This window comes from Triticum urartu, chromosome 1 (assembly GCF_003073215.2).
Source record: "Triticum urartu cultivar G1812 chromosome 1, Tu2.1, whole genome shotgun sequence".
Lineage (NCBI taxonomy): Eukaryota > Viridiplantae > Streptophyta > Magnoliopsida > Poales > Poaceae > Triticum > Triticum urartu.
Window position 1 is genome coordinate 97,782,466 of NC_053022.1, and position 23,670 is coordinate 97,806,135.

Consider the following 23,670-nt stretch of genomic DNA (forward strand, 5'->3'; position numbering starts at 1 on the left):
TAGTTCACATCACCATGTGATTAACACCCATAGTTCACATCGATATGTGATGAACTCCCAAAGGGTTTACTAGAGTCAATAATCTAGTTCACATCGCTATGTGATTAACATCCAAAGAGTACTAAGGTGTGATCATGTTTTGCTTGTGAGATAATTTTAGTCAACGGGTCTGTCACATTCAGATCCGTAAGTATTTTGCGAATTTCTATGTCAACAATGCTCTGCACGGAGCTACTCTAGCTTATTGCTCCCACTTTCAATATGTATCTAGATCGAGACTTAGAGTCATCCAGATCTGTGTGAAAACTTGCATCAACGTAACTTTTTACGACGCACCTTTTTGTCACCTCCATAATCGAGAAATATTTCCTTATTCTACTAAGGATAATTTTAACCGCTGTCCAGTGATCTACTCCTAGATCACTATTGTACTCCCTTGCCAAATCAGTGCAGGGTATACAATAGATGTGGTACACAGCATGGCATACTTTATAGAACCTATGACTGGGGCATAGGGAATGACTTTCATTCTCTTTCTATCTTCTGCCGTGTTCGGGCTTTGAGTCTTACTCAACTTCACACCTTGTAATACAGGCAAGAACTCTTTCTTTGATTGCTCCATTTTTGAACTACTTCAAAATCTTGTCAAGGTATGTACTCATTGAAAAAACTTATCAAGCGTCTTGATCTATCTCTATAGATCTTGAAGCTCAATATGTAAGCAGCTTCACCGAAGTCTTTCTTTGAAAAAACTCCTTTCAAACACTCCTTTATGCTTTACAGAATAATTCTACATCATTTCCGATCAACAATATGTCATTCACATATACTTATCAGAAATGCCGTAGTGCTCCCACTCACTTTCTTGCAAATACAGGCTTCACCGCAAGTCTGTATAAAACTATATGCTTTGATCAACTCATCAAAGCATATATTCCAACTCCGAGATGTTTGCACCAGTTCACAGATGGATCGCTGGAGCTTGCACATTTTGTTAGTACCTTTCGGATTGACAAAACCTTCTAGTTGCATCGTATACAACTCTTCTTCAATAGATCCATTAAGGAATTCAGTTTTGTTTATCCATTTGCCAGATTTCATAAAATGCGGCAATTCCTAACATGATTCGGACAGACTTAAGCATAGATACGAGTGAGAATCTCTCATCGTAGTCAACACCTTGAACTTGTCGAAAAACCTTTTGCGACAATTCTAGCTTTGTAGATAATAACACTACTATCAGCGTCCGTCTTCCTCTTGAAGATCCATTTATTTTTATGGCTTGCCGATCATCGGGCAAATCCATCAAAGTCCATACTTTGTTCTCATACATGGATTATATCTCAGATTTCATGGCCTCAAACCATTTCGCGGAATCTGGGCTCATCATCGCTTCCTCATAGTTCGCAAGTTCATCATGGTCTAGTAACATGACTTCCAGAACAGGATTACCGTACCACCCTGGTGCGGATCTTACTCTGGTTTACCTACGAGATTCGGTAGTAACTTGATCTGAAGTTACATGATCATCATCATTATCTTCCTCACTAATTGGTGTAGTAGTCACAAGAACAGATTTCTGTGATGAACTACTTTCCAATAAGGGAGAAGGTACAATTACCTTATCAAGTTTTCTACTTTCCTCCCACTCACTTCTTTCGAGAGAAACTCCTTCTCTAGAAAGTTTCCGAATTTAGCAACAAAAGTCTTGCCTTCGGATCTGTGATAGAAGGTGTATCCAATAGTTTCCTTTGGATATCCTATGAAGACACATTTCTCCGATTTGGGTTTGAGCTTATCAGGTTGAAATTTTTTCACATAAGCATCGCAACTCCAAACTTTAAGAAACGACAGCTTAGGTTTCTTGCCAAACCATAGTTCACACGGTGTCGTCTCAACGGATTTAGATGGTGCCCTATTGAACGTGAATGCAGCTGTCTCTAATGCATAACCCCAAAACGATAGTGGTAGATCGGTAAGAGACATCATAGATTGCACTATATCTAATGAAGTACGGTTATGATGTTCGGACACACCATTACACTATGGTGTTTCAGGTGGCGTGAGTAGTGAAACTATTTCACATTGTTTTAATTGAAGGCCAAACTCGTAACTCAAATATTTTACCTCTGCGATCATATCGTAGAAACTTTTATTTTCTTGTCACGATGATTTTCCACTTCACTCCGAAATTCTTTGAACTGTTCAAATGTTTCAGACTTATGTTTCATCAAGTAGATATCCCCATATCTGCTCAAATCATCTGTGAAGGTCAGAAAATAATGATACCTGCTGCAAGCCTTAATATTCATCGGACCACATACATCAGTATGTATGATTTCCAACAAATCTGTTGCTTGCTTCATTGTTCCGGAGAACGGCGTTTTAGTCATCTTGCCCATAAGGCATGGTTCGCAAGCATCAAGTGATTCATACTCAAGTGATTCCAAAATCCCATCAGTATGGAGTTTCTTCATGCGCTTTACACCAATATGACCTAAACGGCAGTGCTACAAATAAGTTGCACTTATCATTATTAACTTTACATCTTTTGGTTTCAATATTATGATTATGTGTATCACTACGATCGAGATCCAACGAACTATTTTCATTGGGTGTGTAACCATATAAGGTTTTATTCATGTAAACAGAACAACAATTTATTCTCTTACTTAAATGAATAACCGTATTACAATAAACATGATCAAATCATATTCATGCTTAACGCAAACACCAAATAACACTTATTCAGGTTCAACACTAATCCCGAAAGTATAGGGAGTATGCGATGATGATCATATCAATCTTGGAACCACTTCCAACACACATCGTCACTTCACCCTTAACTAGTCTCTGTTTATTCTGCAACTCCCGTTTCAAGTTACTAATCTTAGCAACTGAACTAGTATCAAATACTGAGGGGTTGCTATAAACACTAGTAAAGTACACATCAATAACATGTATATCAAATATACTTATGTTCACTTTGCCATCCTTCTTATCTGCCAATCACTTGGGGTAGTTCCGCTTCCAGTGACCAGTCCCTTTGCAGTAGAAACACTTAGTCTCAGGCTTAGGACCAGACTTGGGCTTCTTCACTTGAGCAGCAACTTGCTTGCCGTACTTCTTGAAGTTCCCCTTCTTCCCTTTGCCCTTTTCCTTGAAACTAGTGGTCTTGTCTACCATCAACACTTGATGTTTTTCTTGGTTTCTACCTTCGTCGATTTTAGCATCACGAAGAGCTTGGGAATCGTTTCCGTTATCCCTTGCATATTATAGTTCATCATGAAGTTCTACTAACTTGGTGATGGTGACTAGAGAATTCTGTCAATCACTATTTTATCTGGAAGATCAACTCCCACTTGATTCAAGCGATTGTAGTACCCAGACAATCTGAGCACATGCTCACTAGTTGAGCGATTCTCCTCCATCTTTTAGCTATAGAACTTGTTGGAGACTTCATATCTCTCAACTCGGGTATTTTCTTGAAATATTAACTTCAACTCCTGGAACATCTCATATGGTCCATGACGTTCAAAACGTCTTTGAAGTCCCGATTCTAAGCCGTTAAGCATGGTGCACTAAACTATCAAGTAGTCATCATATTGAGCTAGCCAAACGTTCATAACGTCTGCATCTGCTCCTGCAATAGGTCTGTCACCTAGCGGTGCATCAAGGACATAATTCTTCTGTGCAGCAATGAGGATAAACCTCAGATCACGGATCTAATCCGCATCATTGCTACTAACATCTTTCAACACAATTTTCTCTAGGAACATATCAAAATAAACACAGGGAAGCAACAACGCGAGCTATTGATCTATAACATAATTTGCAAAATACTACCAGGACTAAGTTCATGATAAATTTAAGTTCAATTTAATCATATTACTTAAGAACTCCCACTTAGATAGACATCCCTCTAATCCTCTAAGTGATTACGTGATCCAAATCAACTAAACCATGTCTGATCATCACGTGAGATGGAGTAGTTTTCAATGGTGAACATCATTATGTTGATCATATCTACTATATGATTCACGCTCGACCTTTCGGTCTCCGTGTTCCGAGGCCATATCTGCATATGCTAGGCTCGTCAAGTTTAACCTGAGTATTCTGCGTGTGCAAAACTGGCTTGCACCCGTTGTAGATGGACGTAGAGCTTATCACACCCAATCATCACGTGGTGTCTGGGCACGACGAACTTTGGCAACGGTGCATACTCAGGGAGAACACTTCTTGATAATTTAGTGAGAGATCATCTTATAATGCTACCGTCAATCAAAGCAAGATAAGATGCATAAAAAGATAAACATCACATGCAATCAATATAAGTGATATGATATGGCCATCATCATCTTGTGCTTGTGATCTCCATCTCCGCAGCACCGTCATGATCACCATCGTCACCGGCGCGACACCTTGATCTCCATCGTAGCATCATTGTCGTCTCGCCAATCTTATGCTTCCACGACTATCACTACCGTTTAGTAATAAAGTAAAGCATTACATCACGATTGCATTGCATACAATAAAGCGACAACCATATGGCTCCTGCCAGTTGCCGATAACTCGGTTACAAAACATGATCATCTCATACAATAAAATTCAGCATCATGCCTTGACCATATCACATCACAACATGCCCTGCAAAAACAAGTTAGACGTCCTCTACTTTGTTGTTGCAAGTTTTACGTGGCTGCTACGGGCTTAAGCAAGAACCAATCTCACCTACGCATCAAAACCACAACGATAGTTTGTCAAATAGACTCCGTTTTAACCTTCGCAAGGACCGGGCGTAGCCACACTTGGTTCAACTAAAGTTGGAGAGACAGTCGCCCGCAAGCCACCTATGTGCAAAGCACGTCGGGGGAACCGGTCTCGCGTAAGCGTACGCGTAATGTTGGTCCGGGTCGTCTCGTCCAACAATACCGCCGAACCAAAGTATGACATGCTGGTAGGCAGTATGACTTATATCGCCCACAACTCACTTGTGTTCTACTCGTGCATATAACATCAACATAAATAACCTAGGCTCGGATGCCACTGTTGGGTTTCGTAGTAATTTCAAAAAAATTCCTACGCACACGCAAGATCATGTGATGCATAGCAACGAGAGGGGAGAGTGTTGTCTACGTACCCACGCAGACCAACTGCGGAAGCATTGACGCAACGTAGAGGAAGTAGTCGCACGCCTTCACGATCCAACCGATCAAGTACTGAAACTACGGCACCTCCGAGTTCGAGCACACGTTCAGCTCGATGACGATCCCCGGACTCCGATCCAGCAAAGTGTCGGGGAAGAGTTCTGTCAGCACGACGGCGTGGTGACGATCTTGATGCACTACAGCAGCAGGGCTTTGCCTAAACTCCGCTATAGTATTATCGAGGAATATGGTGGCTGGGGGCACCGCACACGGCTAAGGAATAGATCACGTGGATCAACTTGTTGTGTCTTTGGTGCTAGCCCTGCCCCTCTATTTATATGTTGAGCCTAGGGGTCGAAACTTGGAGCAAAAGCCTCCTCAAAGTCGGTTTTGCCCGAAAGGCAAGAGTCCCACTCGGACTCCAGGACCAAACGCCACAATCCTTGGCGTCTGGCCTAGACGCCATGGGCCTCAGCGTCTGGCCCAGGGCCAGACGCCAGGGTCTCCGGCGTTTGGCCCCCTGGCCTCCGCAAAACTCCTTTTGCACCGACCTTAAGCCTCATGGGCTTGACCCCTTGGCCTAACCATATCATCCAATATATGAATCTTTACGTCTCGACCATTTCGAGACTCCTCGTCATGTCCCCGATCTCATCCGGGACTCCGAACTCCTTCGGTACATCAAAACATGTAAACTCATAATATAACTGTCATCGTAACCTTAAGCGTGCGGACCCTACGGGTTCGAGAACAATGTAGACATGACCGAGACACGTCTCCGGTCAATAACCAATAGCGGGACCTGGATGCCCATATTGGCTCCTACATATTCTACGAAGATCTTTGTCGGTCAAACCGCATAACAACATACGTCGTTCCCTTTGTCATCGGTATGTTACTTGCCCGAGATTCGATCGTCGGTATTCCAATACCTAGTTCAATCTCGTTACCGGCAAGTCTCTTTACTCGTTCCGTAATACATCATCTCGCAACTAACTCATTAGTTGCAATGCTTGCAAGGCTTATGTGATGTGCATTACCGAGAGGGCCCAGAGATACCTCTCCGACAATCGGAGTGACAAATCCTAATCTCGAAATACGCCAACCCAACATCTACCTTTGGAGACACCTGTAGTACTCCTTTATAATCACCCAGTTACGTTGTGACATTTGGTAGTACCCAAAGTGTTCCTCCGGTAAACGGGAGTTGCATAATCTCATAAGTCATAGGAACATGTATAAGTCATGAAGAAAGCAATAGCAACATACTAAACGATCGGGTGCTAAGCTAATGGAATGGGTCATGTCAATCAGATCATTCCTAATGATGTGACCTCGTTAATCAAATAACAACTCTTTGTTCATGGTTAGGAAACATAACCATCTTTGATTAAGGAGCTAGTCAAGTAGAGGCATACTAGTGACACTTTGTTTGTCTATGTATTCACACATGTATTATGTTTCCGGTTAATACAATTCTAGCATGAATAATAAACACATTTATCATGAAATAAGGAAATAAATAATAACTTTATTATTGCCTCTAGGGCATATTTCCTTCACATCATGCGTCCTCTCGGGCCATCGTGGCTAAAGCATACCGAGCTGGATTCTATTGGCCACGAGCAAATGAAATGGTGAAAGATATAGTCGACAGATGTGAAGGCTGCCAGTTTTACTCCGACATGTCTCACAAGGCAGCGTCAGCCCTGAAGACCATCCCCTCATCTGGCCCTTTGCTGTTTGGGGACTGGATATGGTTGGACCACTGAGAACTGGCAGGAGCTGCTTCACTCATGTGCTCGTTGCAGTCGACAAGTTTACCAAATGGATCGAAGCTAAACCTATCAAGAACCTTGATGCTAGCACCGCTGTCAGTTTTATTAGAGAATTGACATTCAGATATGGAGTCCCACACGACATCATCACGGACAACGGATCGAACTTCCATTCCGATGAGTTCAGAGCTTTCTGCGCCTCTTAGGGCACTCGAGTCGACTATGCTTCTGTCGCTCACCCGCAGTCGAACGGACAAGCAGAAAGAGCCAATGGCCTAATTCTCAAAGGACTGAAACCCTGACTGATGCGTGATCTCAAACATGCAGCAGGCGCTTGGGTTGATGAACTTCTGTCAGTTCTGTGGGGATTAAGGACAACTCCTAATCGGTCGACCGGACGAACTCCTTTCTTCTTAGTCTATGGACCCGAAGCTGTCCTGCCAAGTGACCTGCTCCACAATGCACCCCGAGTTGAGCTCTTCTCCGAAGAGGAAGCAGAACAGGCCCGACAAGATTCAGTCGATCTATTAGAGGAGGAAAGAGAGATGGCCTTGATCCGCTCGACCATTTATCAGCAAGACTTGCGTCGATTCCACGCCAGAAATGTGAGGGGTCGAGCCTTTCAAGAAGGAGACCTGGTTCTTCGAGTGGATCAACAGAAACCACACAAGCTTGCTCCGACTTGGGAGGGCTCCTTCATCATCACCAAAGTTCTCCACAACGGAGCATACCATCTTTACAGTATTGAGCATCAGAAAGACGAGCCACGGGCTTGGAACATGGAGCTGCTCCGCCCCTTTTATACTTAAGCACTCGTTCGAATAAAATGTAATAAGAAACACCTTTGTAATTTGTTTATAAAAGACAAGAGCTTATGGTCCTATCATTCGATTGTTGTGTTCTTATTTACTTCTGAAATCCCCCAGTGGGTGGGCTTAGTCGCGAATCCGTTTCGTCTAAGTTCGAAAGAAAATCCTACCAAGTGTAGAGCAACCCTCCCACTCGGGGGCTTAGCTACAGTCCACGACTCGCCTAAGTTCTCTCACTAGGAGACTTAGCTGCAGTCCAGTACTCGCCTAAGTTTGAAAAAATCCTACCGAGTGGAGAGCAACCCTCCCACTCAGGGGCTTAGCTGCAGTCCAGCACTCGTCTAAGTTCTCTCACTAGGAGACTTAGCTGTAGTCCAGTACTCGCCTAAGTTTGAAAAAATCCCACCGAGTGGAGAGCAACCCTCCCACTCGAGAGCTTAGCTGCAGTCCAGCACTCGCCTAAGTTCTCTCACTAGGAGACTTAGCTGCAGTCCAGTATTCGCCTAAGTTTGAAAAAATCCTACCGAGTGGAGAGCAGCCCTCCCACTCGGGGGCTTAGCTGCAGTCCAGCACTCGCCTAAGTTCTCTCACTAGGAGACTTAGTTGTAGTCCAGTACTCGCCTAAGTTTGAAAAAATCCTACCGAGTGGAGAGCAACCCTCCCAGTCGGGGGCTTAGCTGCAGTCCAGCACTCGCCTAAGTTCTCTCACTAGGAGACTTAGTTGTAGTCCAGTACTCGCCTAAGTTTGAAAAAATCCTACCGAGTGGAGAGCAACCCTCCCAGTCGGGGGCTTAGCTGCAGTCCAGCACTCGCCTAAGTTCTCTCACTAGGAGACTTAGCTGCAGTCCAGTACTCGCCTAAGTTTGAAAAAATCCTACCGAGTGGAGAGCAACCCTCCCACTCGGGGGCTTAGCTGCGGTCCGACACTCGCCTAAGTTCTCTCACTAGGAGCCTTAGCTGCAGTCCAGTACTCGCCTAAGTTTGAAAAATCCTACCGAGTGGAGAGCAATCCTCCCACTCGGGGGCTTAGCTGCAGTCCGGTACTCGCCTAAGTTCTCTCACTAGGAGACTTAGCTGCAGTCCAGTACTCGCCTAAATTTGAAAAAAATCCTATCGAGTGGAGAGCAATCCTCCCACTCGGGGACTTAGCTGTAGTCCAGTACTCGCCTAAGTCCAAAACATACCCCTATCTGCAAGGACGGCGAGGTGTAGGTCGACTGCAACCTTCTCCTTCGGAGCTACGGCACAAGTACAACATCCGAAACATACCCCTATCTGCAAGGACGGCGAGGTGTAGGTCGACTGCAACCTTCTCCTTCGGAGCTACGGCACAAGTACAACATCCGCTACATCCCTATCCGTAAGGACGACGAGGTGCAGGTCGACTGCAACCTTCTCCTTCGGAGCTACGGCACAACTACAACGTCTGCTCCATCCCTATCCGCAAGGACGACGAGGTGCAGGTCGACTGCAACCTTCTCCTTCGGAACTACGACACAAGTACAACGTCCGCTCCATCCCCATCCGCAAGGACGACGAGGTGCAGGTCGACTGCAATCTTCTCCTTCGGAGCTACGACACAAGCACAACATCCGCTCCATTCCTATCCGCAAGGACGGCGAAGCGCAGGTCGACTAGAGCCGCCACCTCAGAGCTGCGTCTCCAGTGCAAAGACTATGCCAAGCAATGAGAAAAATCCATTCGAAGGCAAATGCAAGCACATTCGGAGATAAACCAAATTCAGATAAAACCTAAAAGTTCCAAGCAGCAAATCAAAAGTACTCAGGCATCAAGCCCGAAGGAGTTCAACGGTTACAACAATCACTCGGCATTCCGAGGCAAATTTAAAGCAGATTCAAGTTTCATAAGTTTGTTCACTCGGCGGGAGGAGGGCTGGCAGGCTCCACGAATGAGTCCAGGTCGATCCCATCAGCGATCCGAGTGGCGACAGCAATGAAAGTCTCCATGAAGGACTGGAAGTCATGCTTTTTGGTGTTAGCGACTTTGATCGCAGCCAGCTTGTCTTCACGAGCTTCCTTGCAATGGACTCGCACCAAGGACAGCGCCACGTCAGCACCACATCGGGCGGAGGATTGCTTCCATTCTTGCACTCGGTCAGGGATCTCGTTCAATCGAGTCATCAGGGATTCCAGGTCATTCTGAAGCGTCGCCCCCGGCCAAAGCGATGAGTCGATTCGGGAGACTACCTCCTTCAGGCGCGCGAGGTAGCTTGTGGCGCTGGTGATACGGGACTCCAGTTGGAGCACGTTCATTGCAGTTTCATCGCAGACTGGAGAAGCGATAGGGTCCAGACCCGTCTCGACCCTTCCAGTTTCCTCGTCGAAGTCTTGACAGAATTCTGCAGCAAAAATTAGTCAATCGACCGAGCAAGATCCGATCGCAAGCATCAACACAGTCGGATTAAAAGAAATACCTTCCAGCGTGAGATAAAACTTCTTGGCAAGAGTCCTCAGATAAGCTTTCGTGTCATTCCTCTTGCGGATTGCAGACTCCAGCTTTTCATTCAGGACAACCTTGTCCTTCTTCAGACTGGTCACTTCGCGGTTAGCTTCATTAAGACAAGATTTCAGTTTGGTCACCTCTCCTTCCAGCGTTCCGATTGAAGCAAGCTTCTGGTCTGCGAGAGCAGTTTTATCTTGGGCTGCTTTTTGCGCGGCGGCGAGGTCCGAGTCCTTCTTCTCCAGAGCCAACTTCATTTTCTCTGCAAAAGAAACAATCGAATCAAAGAAGAGATCAAAGAAATGTATTGAAAGTCAGTCGACAGTCAGTTACCTTCCATACCAGCGGCTTCGTCTTGAGCTTTCTTCAGATTCTGCTAGGCTAATTCCAAGTCGAGGTTGAGTTGCCTCTGCTTCTCCTCAAGTTCAACAAACTTAGAAATAAGAGTGCAAGACTTCTGCAGAAGGCAAAAGACGGATCAGTCGATAGGATCAAAGGTTATTCACTTCCGAGTGAATCAAACCTAAAGAAGTTCGCTTAGACCCCAGCCGACTGCACGCAGTCGACTGCGGTCTTGGGGACTACACCCAGTGGGTGCACTTAGCGTGCCCCCACCGGTTCGGATCCCACTCGCCCAGACCGAGTGGAAGAACGAAACTACTCGACCGGTCCATTTGAGTCGAGTGTAAGGAGTAAAAAAGAAAGAAAAGAAGAACTCAGACCCCAGTCGACTGCCAGCAGTCGACCGCGGTCTCGGGGACTACACCCAGTGGGTGCACTTAGCGTGCCCCCACCAGTTCAGATCCCACTCGCCCAGATCGAGTGGAAGAACAAAACTACCAAAACAACAAAACACCCGGCGGGTGCTCTAATTCGACGCAAACAACAGCAGACTGTGTAGAAGAAGATTTTTTTGAGTAACATCTCCTCACAGAGCAACAACAGTCAGAAAGCCTACTCACCTGGACATTGGCCCGAAGGGCAGCACTAGCATCGTAGGCAGCCTGGCTGTTCTCATGCACTGCCTTCACCCGCTCCATCATCATGTCAGCCTGTCGGATGGCTTCCGCAGCCGCTTCCGACTGGTTGTCTGGGACGGGATAGCTGGTGAAAAAGTGAGCAGATGACCCAGGTGCGGCGGCTTGGAGCTCCGTGGTGTGGAGTTGGACGACTGAAGGAATCACATGCGCAGTCAGCAGTGTGGGGTGCTCACTCGACAAGGGCGTAGCAAAGGTCACAGAGGCCCTGCCCGCGTCTTCAGGTTGACGGACGGGAGGTGTCGTAGTGGGTTCTTGCGGAGACACCCTACCAGCTGCTACCTTCTTGCTCTTCCTAGGCTTAAGAGCCACATCTTCATCGTCATCTGGAAGATCGATGACGTTGGGTGGAGCTTCAAGGCAGATTATTCGACCCCGAGTGAACCACTCGAATGCAATCGACCAAAGAATCAAGAACAAGATCGCAAGAGTTTATACCTAGGTTGGAGGTTACCACATCTTCCATTTCCTCGTCCTGGTACTGGAAAGAAGAGGTTCCTGACGTAGCAACACTGCAAAGACCCGCATTCAATCGGTTACGTCCGGTTAATCGAGTCGACGAAAAAGACAAGTCAGATGGTTACCCGGAGATAGTAGGAACGGTCACTTTGATCCTGGGCAAAGCTTTTGGCAGTTTGGAGGAGGTGGCTTTCGGTGCTTTCGGCGCTGGAGGCGGCGCAACTTTGGACTGCTTTGGAGCCTTCTCAGTCCGCGTTGGGGAAGACGTCCTGGGACGCTTCGAAGCCTGTCCAGTCGGCGCAGCCACCAAGTCCGGAGCGCTCGCCGGGTCGTGAGCGTGTTTGGATCTCCTCTCCCTGCGAGGAGGCGAGTCGACTTCTTCGTCATCAGTTGATTCGTCGCTCTCCTCGTCCTCCTCGGCATCCGAGTGCTCCTCGCCGCTCTCGCCCCCGCTCGCTTCTTCCTCGGCGTCTTGGTCCTGCACTCCGTTGGGCATTGAGTACATGTCGATGAGGGCCTGAAAAGACAACGATCAAAGGAAATTCAGTCGACCATAAACAAGATATCACACGGTGAATCGGAAAGATGCTTGATAAAACAGAATTATACCTGCTCCGGCTGGTGCGAGTTGTCGATTGGAATCACCCTCCTAGACCCCCGAGGGTTGTCTTTGTTGCTGGTGATCCCCATCAACCACTTCTCCAAGGTATCCTCGCTGACATCCTCCTGGTGGATCCGAGTGGAATCTTCGAGCCCAGAGTACATCCACATCGGATGATCACACGCCTGAAGCGGTTGGATGCGTCGACCGAGAAAGACCTCCAGCAGGTCCATCCCGGTCACCCCGTCGCGGACGAGTTGGACGACCCGCTCAACCAACACCTTGACCTGCGCCTTCTCTTCTGGAACTACCTTCAGGGGGCAGGCTTCTCCACTCGAGCCAAGGAAAAGGGAGGAAGTCCAGTCGACTGACCCGAGGTCGGCCGATCCTTGCAGTAGAACCAAGTCGACTGCCAGCCCCGGACCGAGTCAGGAAGAATCATGGCTGGGAAAGTACTCTTGCTCCTCATCTGGATCCCCAGACCCCCGCACATCTGGATCACTTGTGTCTTCTCGTCACTCGACTTGGCCTTTTTGACCGACTGGGAGCGGTAGGTGAAGATGTGTTTGAAAAGAGCCCAATGCGGTCGACAACCCAAGAAGTTTTCACACATCGACACGAAAGCGGCCAGATAGACTATGGTGTTTGGAGTGAAATGGTGGAGTTGAGACCCAAAGAAGTTCAAAAAACCCTGGAAGAAAGGATGGGGAGGCAGTGAGAATCCGCGATCTACGTGGGTGGCGAGGAGAACACACTCACCCTCCCTTGGTTGCGGCTCGGTTTTGTTCCCCAGGAGCCGTGCTGGCTTGTGGGGGTTCAGTCCCCCCTCCACCAGGTCGTTGAGGTCGTCCTGGGTGATTGTCGAGCGGATCCAGTCGCCCTGGATCCAGCCCGGCGGCAGGCCGAATCTCGACGAGGACCCGCCCCGGTTGGTCCGCTTGCCCTTCGCCTTCGCGGTCGCCTTCTTCGCGCGCTCCAGCGCCACCGTCTTCTCTTTCCCCATGGCGACGGATCGAGCTCGAGCGAGAGTCCGGCGACGAGAGCAAAAGTGAGAGCGGCGGAGAGATTGGGAGAAGAAGAAGAGAGAATGGGAGCGCACGGGGCAGAGGCCTGGTCCGAGGCCTTTTATAAGGTCGTCACCCGAGTGACTGACTGGTGGACCCAGGCGATCTAAACAAATCCCGCAACGGTCGCGCACGTAGTACGTGGCAAAAAAGGTGGCGCGGGGATCGAGGAGACTTACCTAATCCATCCCGATAACCTCGGTTCCGTTTGTTTGGCGCACTTCCCAAAATTCGAATCCCGCGAGATCCGCGGAGAGCAGAACAACCTGTCAGACTGAAGACAAACATCCTCTACATCGTCATTCGGAATTCTATCGTGAAAATTCACTCGACAAAAACCAAGAATGGACCAAGGCGACTGAGAAAGGAGTCGACGTCGTCACCTCAACTCATTGTTCCAGAACAAGATATACTCATAGCACAAAGAATGAGTCGGAAGTGTTCCCAACTCCTTCCCCACTCAAACCCTGATCCATCCGGGGGCTAATGACGAGGCTATGTACCTAGGGTAGGGTCATGGATCTGTCAAACATACCCTCCCCAAGGACATCTCTATAAAAAATCAGAAGCAGTCGAAGAGAAACCATCATCCACTCGACCATGAAGATGTGCTCACTCGACCACCTTGAAGACACTCGACCACCAGAAGACGAGAAGCCCTCCACTCTGCAACGGTCAGGACTTAAATCGTAGCTTTATAGGCATTTACACCACTTACTGCAGACGTTACCAGTAACGCCCCTCCTTTATGAGCATTGAAACTTGTGTGACGGAGGAGAGCTGGGGTCCTGGCGTACTCTATACAAGCCACCCCCTCCTCTGGGACAAGGGTTCGCACTTTCTGTAATTCACACACAGATATTCAGTCGACCGCCTTCGGGCTCCGAGACGTAGGGCTGTTACTTCCTCCGAGAAGGGCCTGAACTCGTAAAACTCGTGTGTACAACTCCATAGCTAAGATCTTGCCTCTACATTCCTACCCCCCTATTCTACTGTCAGTCTTAGAACCACGACACCCAACTCTCTCAACCGTCTTTGGGACATATCATCACTGCCTAGCCTCAACCCCAACATCTGGCCCTTAGTTGCTCTCACCATCATTTGGAAAAATTTGTGATTCTCGCAATGCGCTCATCTTTTATGACGAACAACATATGTCTAAGGTCACTCTCCGTAAAATTGTTTAGATTTCTTGCTCTGGATTCTTAGATTGAAAACAATGCACTTCGAGACGCTACCAGATCCTGGCTAAGCTACCTCTCATCTAGGCTTGATCCCCTCTTGTTATGTAACAACTATGTTGGTTGAGTGGTAATATGTTCAGGTGAGGAAGCTCCCCCCGCTAGGTGACTGTTCAAAAAAAAATACAGATGGGACAAGGTCTTCTAGTGTATTGTTATTCATGTGGTAATTAAAGAGCATATCTTGTAATTACTCCTTCTATCTTCTATAAAGCTAAGGTACGCAATTTGCGTACTCTCGAAAAAAAAAGTAATTAAAGAGCATAACCAAGTGCAAGGATCTGTATCCATTGAATAGTTTGGACAGAAAATTGCAATATGTACCATGGAATCCTTGTGTTCACCACCAGTTGATTGAAGAGATAGTGCAAACCAAAGTGGCACAATAACACCATGGTGAGTTCGTTGTTATTGCTTGCCCTTCTTCTGCTCCAGCTGTTTGGACCTGGGATCATATATTCATATTGGTGATTATCACGGAAGTGCTATCCTGGATTGCCACCCTCACTGGCGTGTATTGAACATTGAGGAGAGGAGTTCCATAAATTCTGATGCAAAGGCTACATATCAAGCTATTGCTGGCATCTTGGGATTTGGGGGCAAAACTATTAGAAACTTTGGTATAATCTTGCGCCTGCAAGTACATAGAGAGATATACGTACAAGTGGAGCGATTTCTTTGTGTTGATCTACATACTTGGCAAACCACATACACTACAATAAAAGCAGTGGGTTCCCGGTGTCATGTGGATTCTCAGTAAAGAACTGACAAACCTTAGTACTTCCTCCGTTCCCGAATAGATAACCCAATTTTGTATTAACTTTAGTATAAAATTGAATCATCTATTTTGGAACGGAGAAAGTATACATCATGGACAAGTGATTCATGGTTGAGAAGAAGATATTCGTGCAGAAGTTTGAGATGCAGCTCATTGCGACCTGTACCATCCATTTTAGCTACTCCCTGTGTAAAGAAATGCAGCGTCAGGCATACAGGCATCGAACAGAATTGAACTGAAGAAACTCATGTCTTTCTCTCTAGCTGCTCCTTCTTCCCAGTCCTCTCTCCTTCCTCGCGTCCCGGCGATCAACGGCGGCAACGGGGATCGTTACACAGTCGGCGAGGCCGTCGTCGGCTGGAATCTGATTGGGAGAAGTTGGAGTGACTGTGCACAAATCATTTGGTGCATTAACTAATTGTAACCACCAAACTAGACAAAGATAGGCCACCTATAGCGTGCATATGTGAAACATCTCCAAAGTTGAACTTTATAGGCCTTTTTTTAAAAGTCAATCATTTGCTATGAATCAAACGTGCCTAAACAAACAATAAGCCCTCGAATTAAGAACAAAGGGCTGGAAATGGACTGACCAGAATTCTATTTTCAGGCAACTTAATTCTCTACGTTGAAAACGAATAGACGTGGCTAGGTCTCAGTCGACTAAGATTTAACCAAGTCTTAGTCAAGTGACATTACATACATACAGAAAACAAAAAAAATGCACAGATCTCAATGTAAGATCTCATGATATAACACCAAGATTTAAGGAAGTCTCGGCAAGACTTAAAACTGTGGAAAGAGAGGCTCAAGCGTATGCCTATCAGCAGGGACGCGTGCGCGTTAATATAGCCACGAAGAGCTGCGAGATTACAAGGCTTACAAGTCTGTTAGGTCACGGATTGATCTCCAAGTCATAGGCTAGGATAAGATGCAATCGCAACAACCTAACAGAAGTACAACATCTACACGCACACATACAATATACGGTTTATAGATATACCGTATGTACATTGTTTAACACTCCCCCTCAATCACAATTTATCTAAGTTGAGGTTGTGTCGAAATGCCTCGAGCTGCCTCAAAGAAAGCGGTTTAGTAAATCCATCTGCGACTTGATCACCAGTAGGAACAAAGCGAACATTCAACAGCTTGTTGGCTACCCGTTCTCGAACAAAGTGATAATCTATCTCTATATGCTTTGTCCTATCATGAAAAACAGGATTGGCAGATAAATACGTAGCACCCAAGTTGTCACACCACAATGATGCTGCCTTGGGATGATGAACACCCAATTCTGTCAACATGTTTTGCCCCCAGATTACTTCAGCAGTGGCATTAGCTAAGGCCTTGTACTCGGCCTCTGTGCTAGATCTGGAGACGGTAGCCTGCTTGCGAGCACTCCATGAAATCAGATTACCTCCAAGGAAAACTGCAAAACCACCTGTGGACCTCCTGTCATCAGGACAGCCTGCCCAATCTGCATCAGAAAACGCACTAACAAGCATGGAGTCTGACTTACAAAGCTTAAGTCCATGACTCTGTGTTCCTTGAAGATATCTGAGTATTCTCTTTACAGCAGTCCAATGAACAGTAGTAGGAGCATGCAAGAACTGACAAACCTTATTAACAACTTATGCAATATCTGGACGAGTCAATGTGAGGTATTGTAATGCTCCCACAATACTCCTGTACCGGGTGGAGTCTGCAGAAGTAAGAAGATCTCCATCTCGAAGAGATAACTTTTCAGATGTGGACAGAGGTGTAGGAGAAGGTTTACATCCTGTCATTCCCATCCGTTGAAGGATCTCTTGCACATATTTCTCTTGTGACAGAAGAATTCCGCTTGCAACACTTTTCACCTCAATACCAAGAAAGAAGTGCAATGCACCTAAATCTTTTAATGCAAAATCCAAACTCAGATCCTTAAGAAGAGCTGCAACTGCTTTAGGCGAGGAACTTGTAACAATAATATCATCAACATATATGAGCATAAAAATAGTGACTCCATGCCGATGATAGAAAAACAACGAGGTGTCTCCTTTTGAGGCAAAGAAACCAAGTGACCGAAGTTTGGAGTACAAGCAATAATACCAGGCTCTTGGCGCTTGTTTCAGACCATATAGTGCTTTATCAAGCTTGCAGACGTGTCGTGGTGAGACTGAGCTCTCATACCCAGGAGGTTGCCTCATAAAGACTTCCTCTTCCAGAACACCGTGCAAAAATGCGTTCTTTACATCTAGTTGACGCGTGCACCAATTTCAAGAGATTGCAATGGAAAGAATTAACCGGATAGTAGCAGCTTTTACCACAGGGCTAAAAGTGTCTTCATAGTCAACTCCATACCTTTGCTTGAAGCCTTTGGCAACTAATCGTGCCTTATACCCGTCAATGGTGCCATCAGACTTCCTCTTTATCTTGTAAACCCATTTGCAGTCAATCACATTCCTCCCTTTGACAGGTGGAACTAGGCGCCAAGTTTTGTTGTCCATGAGAGCAGAGTACTCCTCGTCCATCGCCTTCCTCTACTTCGGATCATCAAGGGCATCTTGCAAGTTCCTAGGTTCACCTGCGGCAGCAAAAGACCCCCAGCGAACACACCCATCTTTGTAAACTTTTGGTGTAGCAATACCACTTTGAGACCTGGTGTGTGTACGAGCAGGAGGGGGGGAGGTGGTCGAGCAGCCTGAATTTGCAGTCTGTTGGATGAAGCAGAAATTGCAGAGTCCGAAGGAGCCACAGAAGATCCGGAGTCAGCCGCACCAGATCCGAGGAAGGACTCCTGTGGGGATTCGGCCGATCCAGCCGCAGCGCCTGGCGCAGACCCGCCACTTGGTCGCGGTGGACTCGACGCGGTTGGCTGGGAGGAGCCCGACCTGCCCGAGTTAGTGCGTGGGCCCAGCTCACCCGGGCCAGTGCGCGTGTCAGACCGGCCATGTGGAGCGCTCTCGACCGCAGAAGGGGAATCCGCCCGGGCGCGGGTAGCCCGACCAGGGGACAACGCGACAGAGGGCCCGCCTGGCCGACCGCCTGGCACGTCTGCGGGCTCCGATCCCGCGGGGGATCTGCCTGACGCGCCGGCAGCGCGTGATCCCGATGGGATTCGCCCGCCAGAATCAGCATCGAGAGTTGCGCCTGGATCATCTGTGTGCTGCATAAAATCATGCGAATTTTCACCAGTTTCTTCATGAATTTCCGGCCCTGTTTCCTGCACACTATTAGCAGACCCTTCATCAAACGTATTAGCCAGAGACACAGGACCAGTAGCATCGACTCCCCCTGGAACAAAATTGGGTGAAGGCAAAAGATGGGATGGTAACAAAACAAGTTCTTTGCGGAGTTGTGCGCCGGCATTGGGATGAATACTAGCAAAAGGGAAAACTTGTTCGTCAAAGACGACATCGCGAGAAATATAGACACGCCCAGAGGATATGTCTAGGCATTTGTACCCTTTGTGGAGACTACTATAACCCAAGAAGGCACATTGCTTGGAGCGGAACTCAAGTTTGTGTTTGTTGAACGGGCGCAGGTTAGGCCAAACAGCACAACCAAAAATACGGAGAAAATTATAGTTGGGTTTGGTGCCAAAGAGGCGTTCTAGTGGAGTTTGATTTTTGATAACTCTACTAGGAACACGATTAATGAGATATACCGCTGTGAGGAATGCTTCATCCCAAAACTTAAGAGGCATAAAAGCATGAGCCAGGAGGGAGAGGCCAACTTCCACTATGTGGCGATGTTTTCGCTCGGCAGATCCATTCTGTTGGTGTGCATGAGGGCAAGAGACATGGTGAGTGATACCAATGCGTTCAAAGAAAGAGTTCAGACTTTGGTACTCACCACCCTAATCTGTTTGCATAGCAATAATTTTGCGATTAAACAAGTGTTCAACATGAGCTTGAAAGAGATGAAATTTTTCAAACACATCAGACTTGTTCTTAAGCAAATAGATCCAACTAAATTTGCTAAAATCATCAATGAAACTGACATAATATTTTTGTCTGCCTATAGAGATGGGTCCAGGACCCCAAACATCTGAAAAAATAAGCTCTAAAGGAGCTTTGGATTCACTAACTGAGCGGGGATAGGGAAGTTGGTGGCTCTTGGCCATCTGACATGCATCACACACTAGAAGGTGATCTTGTTTATTGGACACGGGAAGATTAAAATCTCGAACAATTTTCTAGACTACCGAAAGAGAGGGATGTCCTAGACGCTTGTGCCACCGGGATGTAGATGGTTTGATTGCTCCAAAGACTTGTCGTTGGGGAGCACTGTGGTGCCCGGTCACCGGGAACAGACGCCATCTACTCTTGTTTTGAAGTATGGTCCTCCGGGAAGCCTGATCCTTGACAAGAAAAGTTTCAGGATGAAGTTCAATAAACACGTCATTATCTTTCATGAGTTGATAGGCAGAAAGAAGGCTTTGCTCAGATTTAGGGACATGAAGAATATTATTCAAGTTCAATGACCCGGAGGGAGTAGATAAAACTGAATGTCCAACGTGTGCAATGGCCATACCTTGCCCGCTAGCGGTATGAATCTGTTCGTTGCCAGTGTAGCGGTCCCGAACAACAAGTTTGTCGAGTTCGCCGGTGATATGATCGGTCGCACTGGTGTCAAGATACCAATTGGTATCTACACCGTATGAGTGTGCAGCGTTGGCAGACCGGTGGTGGCACCGGTGTTGGCTGCCATTGCCACCACCGCCGCCACCATTGTTGCCGCCACCACTGCCTCCTGCAGGGTTTCGGACGTTGTTGTTGTAGCCCTTGTCATAGCGCTTCCTGCATCGCCACGCTCCATGGCCGTCCTCTTTGCAGATCTGACAGCGTTCGCGGTCACCGCGGTCGCCGCGATCACCACCTTGCTTGCGCGGTGCACCACCACCAGAGTTGTCGTTGTAGCGAGGAGGGCCGGAGTTGTTGTTGTAGCCACCTCGTCCGCCACTGCTGCCGCCGCCACGACCACCGCGGCCACCACCACGGGAAGCAAGATTGGCGGAGTGGTTGGGGGAGAAGGCAGCCTGCTGGGCGAGGATGCGTGACTCGGCTGCCAAGAGCAACGAGAAGAGCTCAGTGAACCCAATCTGTTGGTCCATGGCAGCACGGGTGGAGATCACGGAGACGAAGCCGTTGTATTCCGGCTCATGCACCAGGCCTTGGAGAATCTGGTCGACGAGGTCATCTTCTCCAAGGGGCTTGCCGGCAGCTGCGAGCTCATCGGCGATGCCCTTCATCTTGGTGAAGTAGGCAGCGGCCGAGAGATCCCCCTTGCGTGTGTTCCCCAGGGCTGAGCGGAGCTGGATGGTGCGTGCCCTGGACTGCGAAGAAAAACTCTGGCACAAGGCTTGCCAGATGCTAGCAGCGGTGGTGTGATTTGAAACTTGCATGAGAACATCGCGGGAGAGAGAGGCAATCAGGAACGTGAGAACCTGTTGATCCTGCGTTACCCAGACGGCGTACTCCGGGTTGGGCGTGGTGACGATCTCCTTCTTCCCATCACCGATCTCCTTCTCAGAGAGGAGGGCGGCGTTCGGCTCCTTGATTGAGCCATCGAGGTAGCCCATCATCCCTGCCGCTTTGATATGCGGCAGGACTTGCGCCTTCCACACCAGGAAGTTCTCCCTGGTGAGCTTCTCGGTGATCGTGTGTCCAAGCGATGCGAGGGAAGGGGAGGCCATGGCAACGGGAGCGGAGGAAGAAGACATGACCTAGATGTGTTGGAAGGGTTAGGCTCTGTATACCATGTGGAAAGAGAGGCTGAAGCGTATGCCTATCAGCAGGGATGCGTGCGTGTTAATATAGCCACGAAGGGCTGCGAGATTACAAGGCTTACAGGTCTGTTAGGTCACGGATTGATCTCCAAGTCATAGGCTAGGATAAGATGCAATCGCAACAACCTAACAGAAGTACAACATCTACACGCACACATACAATATACGGTTTATAGATATACCGTATGTACATTGTTTAACAAAAACCAAATACTAGCTCACTTTAGTTGTATGTGTTCGACGGACGTATTTAAGGCCTAGCTTCGCCGTTTGCTTGAGTACTGCGATGGAAGCATGAGTAAGGTGGCCAGTCCATTCGCCACTCATTCCACAAATTACAAGACCAAGAGGTAGCAATGGAAGGTGGTACTGGCACTAGCTTGCTCGCGGTTCTCCTCCTGGCGGCAGGGTTCCTGCTCCACGGCGGAAGCTCCAGCCCTCCACCGGAGCCAGTCATCTGCACACGCGGCGGCGGCACCTCCAACTGCACCGTCACCAACACGTACGGGTCCTTTCCGGACCGCACCATCTGCCGCGCGGCCAACGTCGCCTACCCGCGCACCGAGCAGGAGCTCCTCGCCGCCGTGGCGTCCGCCGCGTCCGCCAAGCACAAGGTCAAGGTGGCCACCAGGCACTCGCACAGCCTCCCCAAGCTGGCGTGCCCCGGCGGCCGCGACGGCACCATCATCAGCACGGTGCGGCTGAACCGGACGGTGCGCGTCGACGCCGCGGCGCGGCTCATGACGGTGGAGAGCGGCATGGTCCTCTGGGACCTCATCGAGGCCACCGGCGCGGCGGGGCTGTCGCTGCCGCACTCGCCCTACTGGCGCGGCCTCACCATCGGGGGCCTCCTGGCGACGGGCGCGCACGGAAGCTCGCTGTGGGGCAAGGGGAGCGCCGTGCACGAGTACGTGGTCGGAATGAGGATCGTGACACCGGCGCCGGCGAGCCAGGGGTTCGCCGTCGTGAGGGAGCTCGGCGCCGATCACCCGGCCCTGGACGCGGCCATGGTCTCCCTCGGGGTCCTCGGCGTCGTGTCCCAGGTCACCCTGGCGATGCAGCCGCTGTTCAAGCGTTCGGTGACGTTCGTGAAGCGCGGCGACGCCGACTTGCCACCGCAGGTGGCCGCGTGGGGCCGCCTCCACGAGTTCGGCGACATGACGTGGCTTCCGCAGGAGGGCCAGGTCCTGTACCGGCAGGACGACCGCGTCGACGTCTCGTCGCCGGGAGACGGGCTCAACGATCTGCTCTTCTTCCGGTCCAGTCCCACGCGCGGGCTCGTCGCCGCCAGAGCCGCCGAGGAGCGGCTGCAGGAGAACGGCACCGACGCCGCCCGGTGCGCGGCGGTGCGTACCGACGTGGCGGCCGCCGAGCGGCAGGGATACGGCTACACCAACGACGGCGTGTCCTTCACGGGGTACCCGGTGGTGGGGTACCAGCACCGCATCCAGACGTTCGGGTCGTGCATCGACAGCCCGGAGGACGGCCTCCGCTCCGCCTGCGCGTGGGACCCGCGCGTCCGAGGCCCCTTCTTCTACAACTCCGCCTTCAGCGTCGCGCTGTCCAGGGCGCCGGCGTTCGTCGCCGACATGCAGCGGCTCCGGGACCTCGACCCGGGCGCGTTCTGCGCCGGCCTCGACGGCAGGGTGGGCGTGCTCATTCGCTACGTCAGGGCGTCCTCGGCCTGCCTCGGCAAGGCGGATGACTCGGTCGACTTCGACCTGATCTACTACAGGAGCCGCTCCGCCGGCGGCAAGCCACGCGCGCACGCCGACGTGGTGGACGAGATCGAGCAGATGGCGCTGCGGAAGTACGGCGGCCTCCCGCACTGGGGCAAGAACCGCAACTCCGCCTTCGACGGCGCCATCGCCAGGTACCCGAAGGCCGGCGAGTTCCTCAGGGTGAAGGAGAAGTACGACCCCGACGGGCTGTTCTCCAGCGAGTGGAGCGACCAGGTGCTCGGGGTCAATGGTGGGAGCCCAAGCATCGTCGGGAAGCGTTGCGCCATCGAAGGGCTCTGCGTCTGCTCCGACGACTCACACTGCGCGCCGGAGCAGGGTACTTCTGCCGGCCAGGGAAGGTGTACACAGAGGCCAGGGTTTGCTCCTTTTTACGCGCACAGTGACGGGCTGTTCTCCACCGAAATGAATATCCGTGGCACGCGATGCAAACATCTACAGATAGGAGTTACTCTTTGTGAGAATAAAATGAACCAATCACACATGATTGCAATAGCTTTGTGGGGATTATCTTCTTTGAAATGGTATCTTGACAACTCTTTCCTGAGATCATCTGCTACTTAATTATTTGTTGCAACAGAGTGGTTCAACCACTCGGATTAAAGTGGTCTCCTACAAATGAAATGATTGAGATTTCAGAGGCAATTCTGCACATCCCATAGCTCCATATAAGTTGTTACTTTGCCAATGTTGTAGCACGTACAATACAATAGCAGTTTACTACCTTGTATGATTTTCAGCAAGTATGAACAGATGGAGAGGCCTTAAATCATATAATTAG

At 49.0% G+C, this 23,670-nt stretch overlaps 1 pseudogene; it reads left to right on the top strand.

The window, feature by feature from the left end:
- The first annotated feature begins 21,213 nt into the window (after positions 1-21,213).
- Positions 21,214-23,415, top strand: LOC125513716 (annotated as a pseudogene).
- Positions 23,416-23,670: the final 255 nt, after the last annotated feature.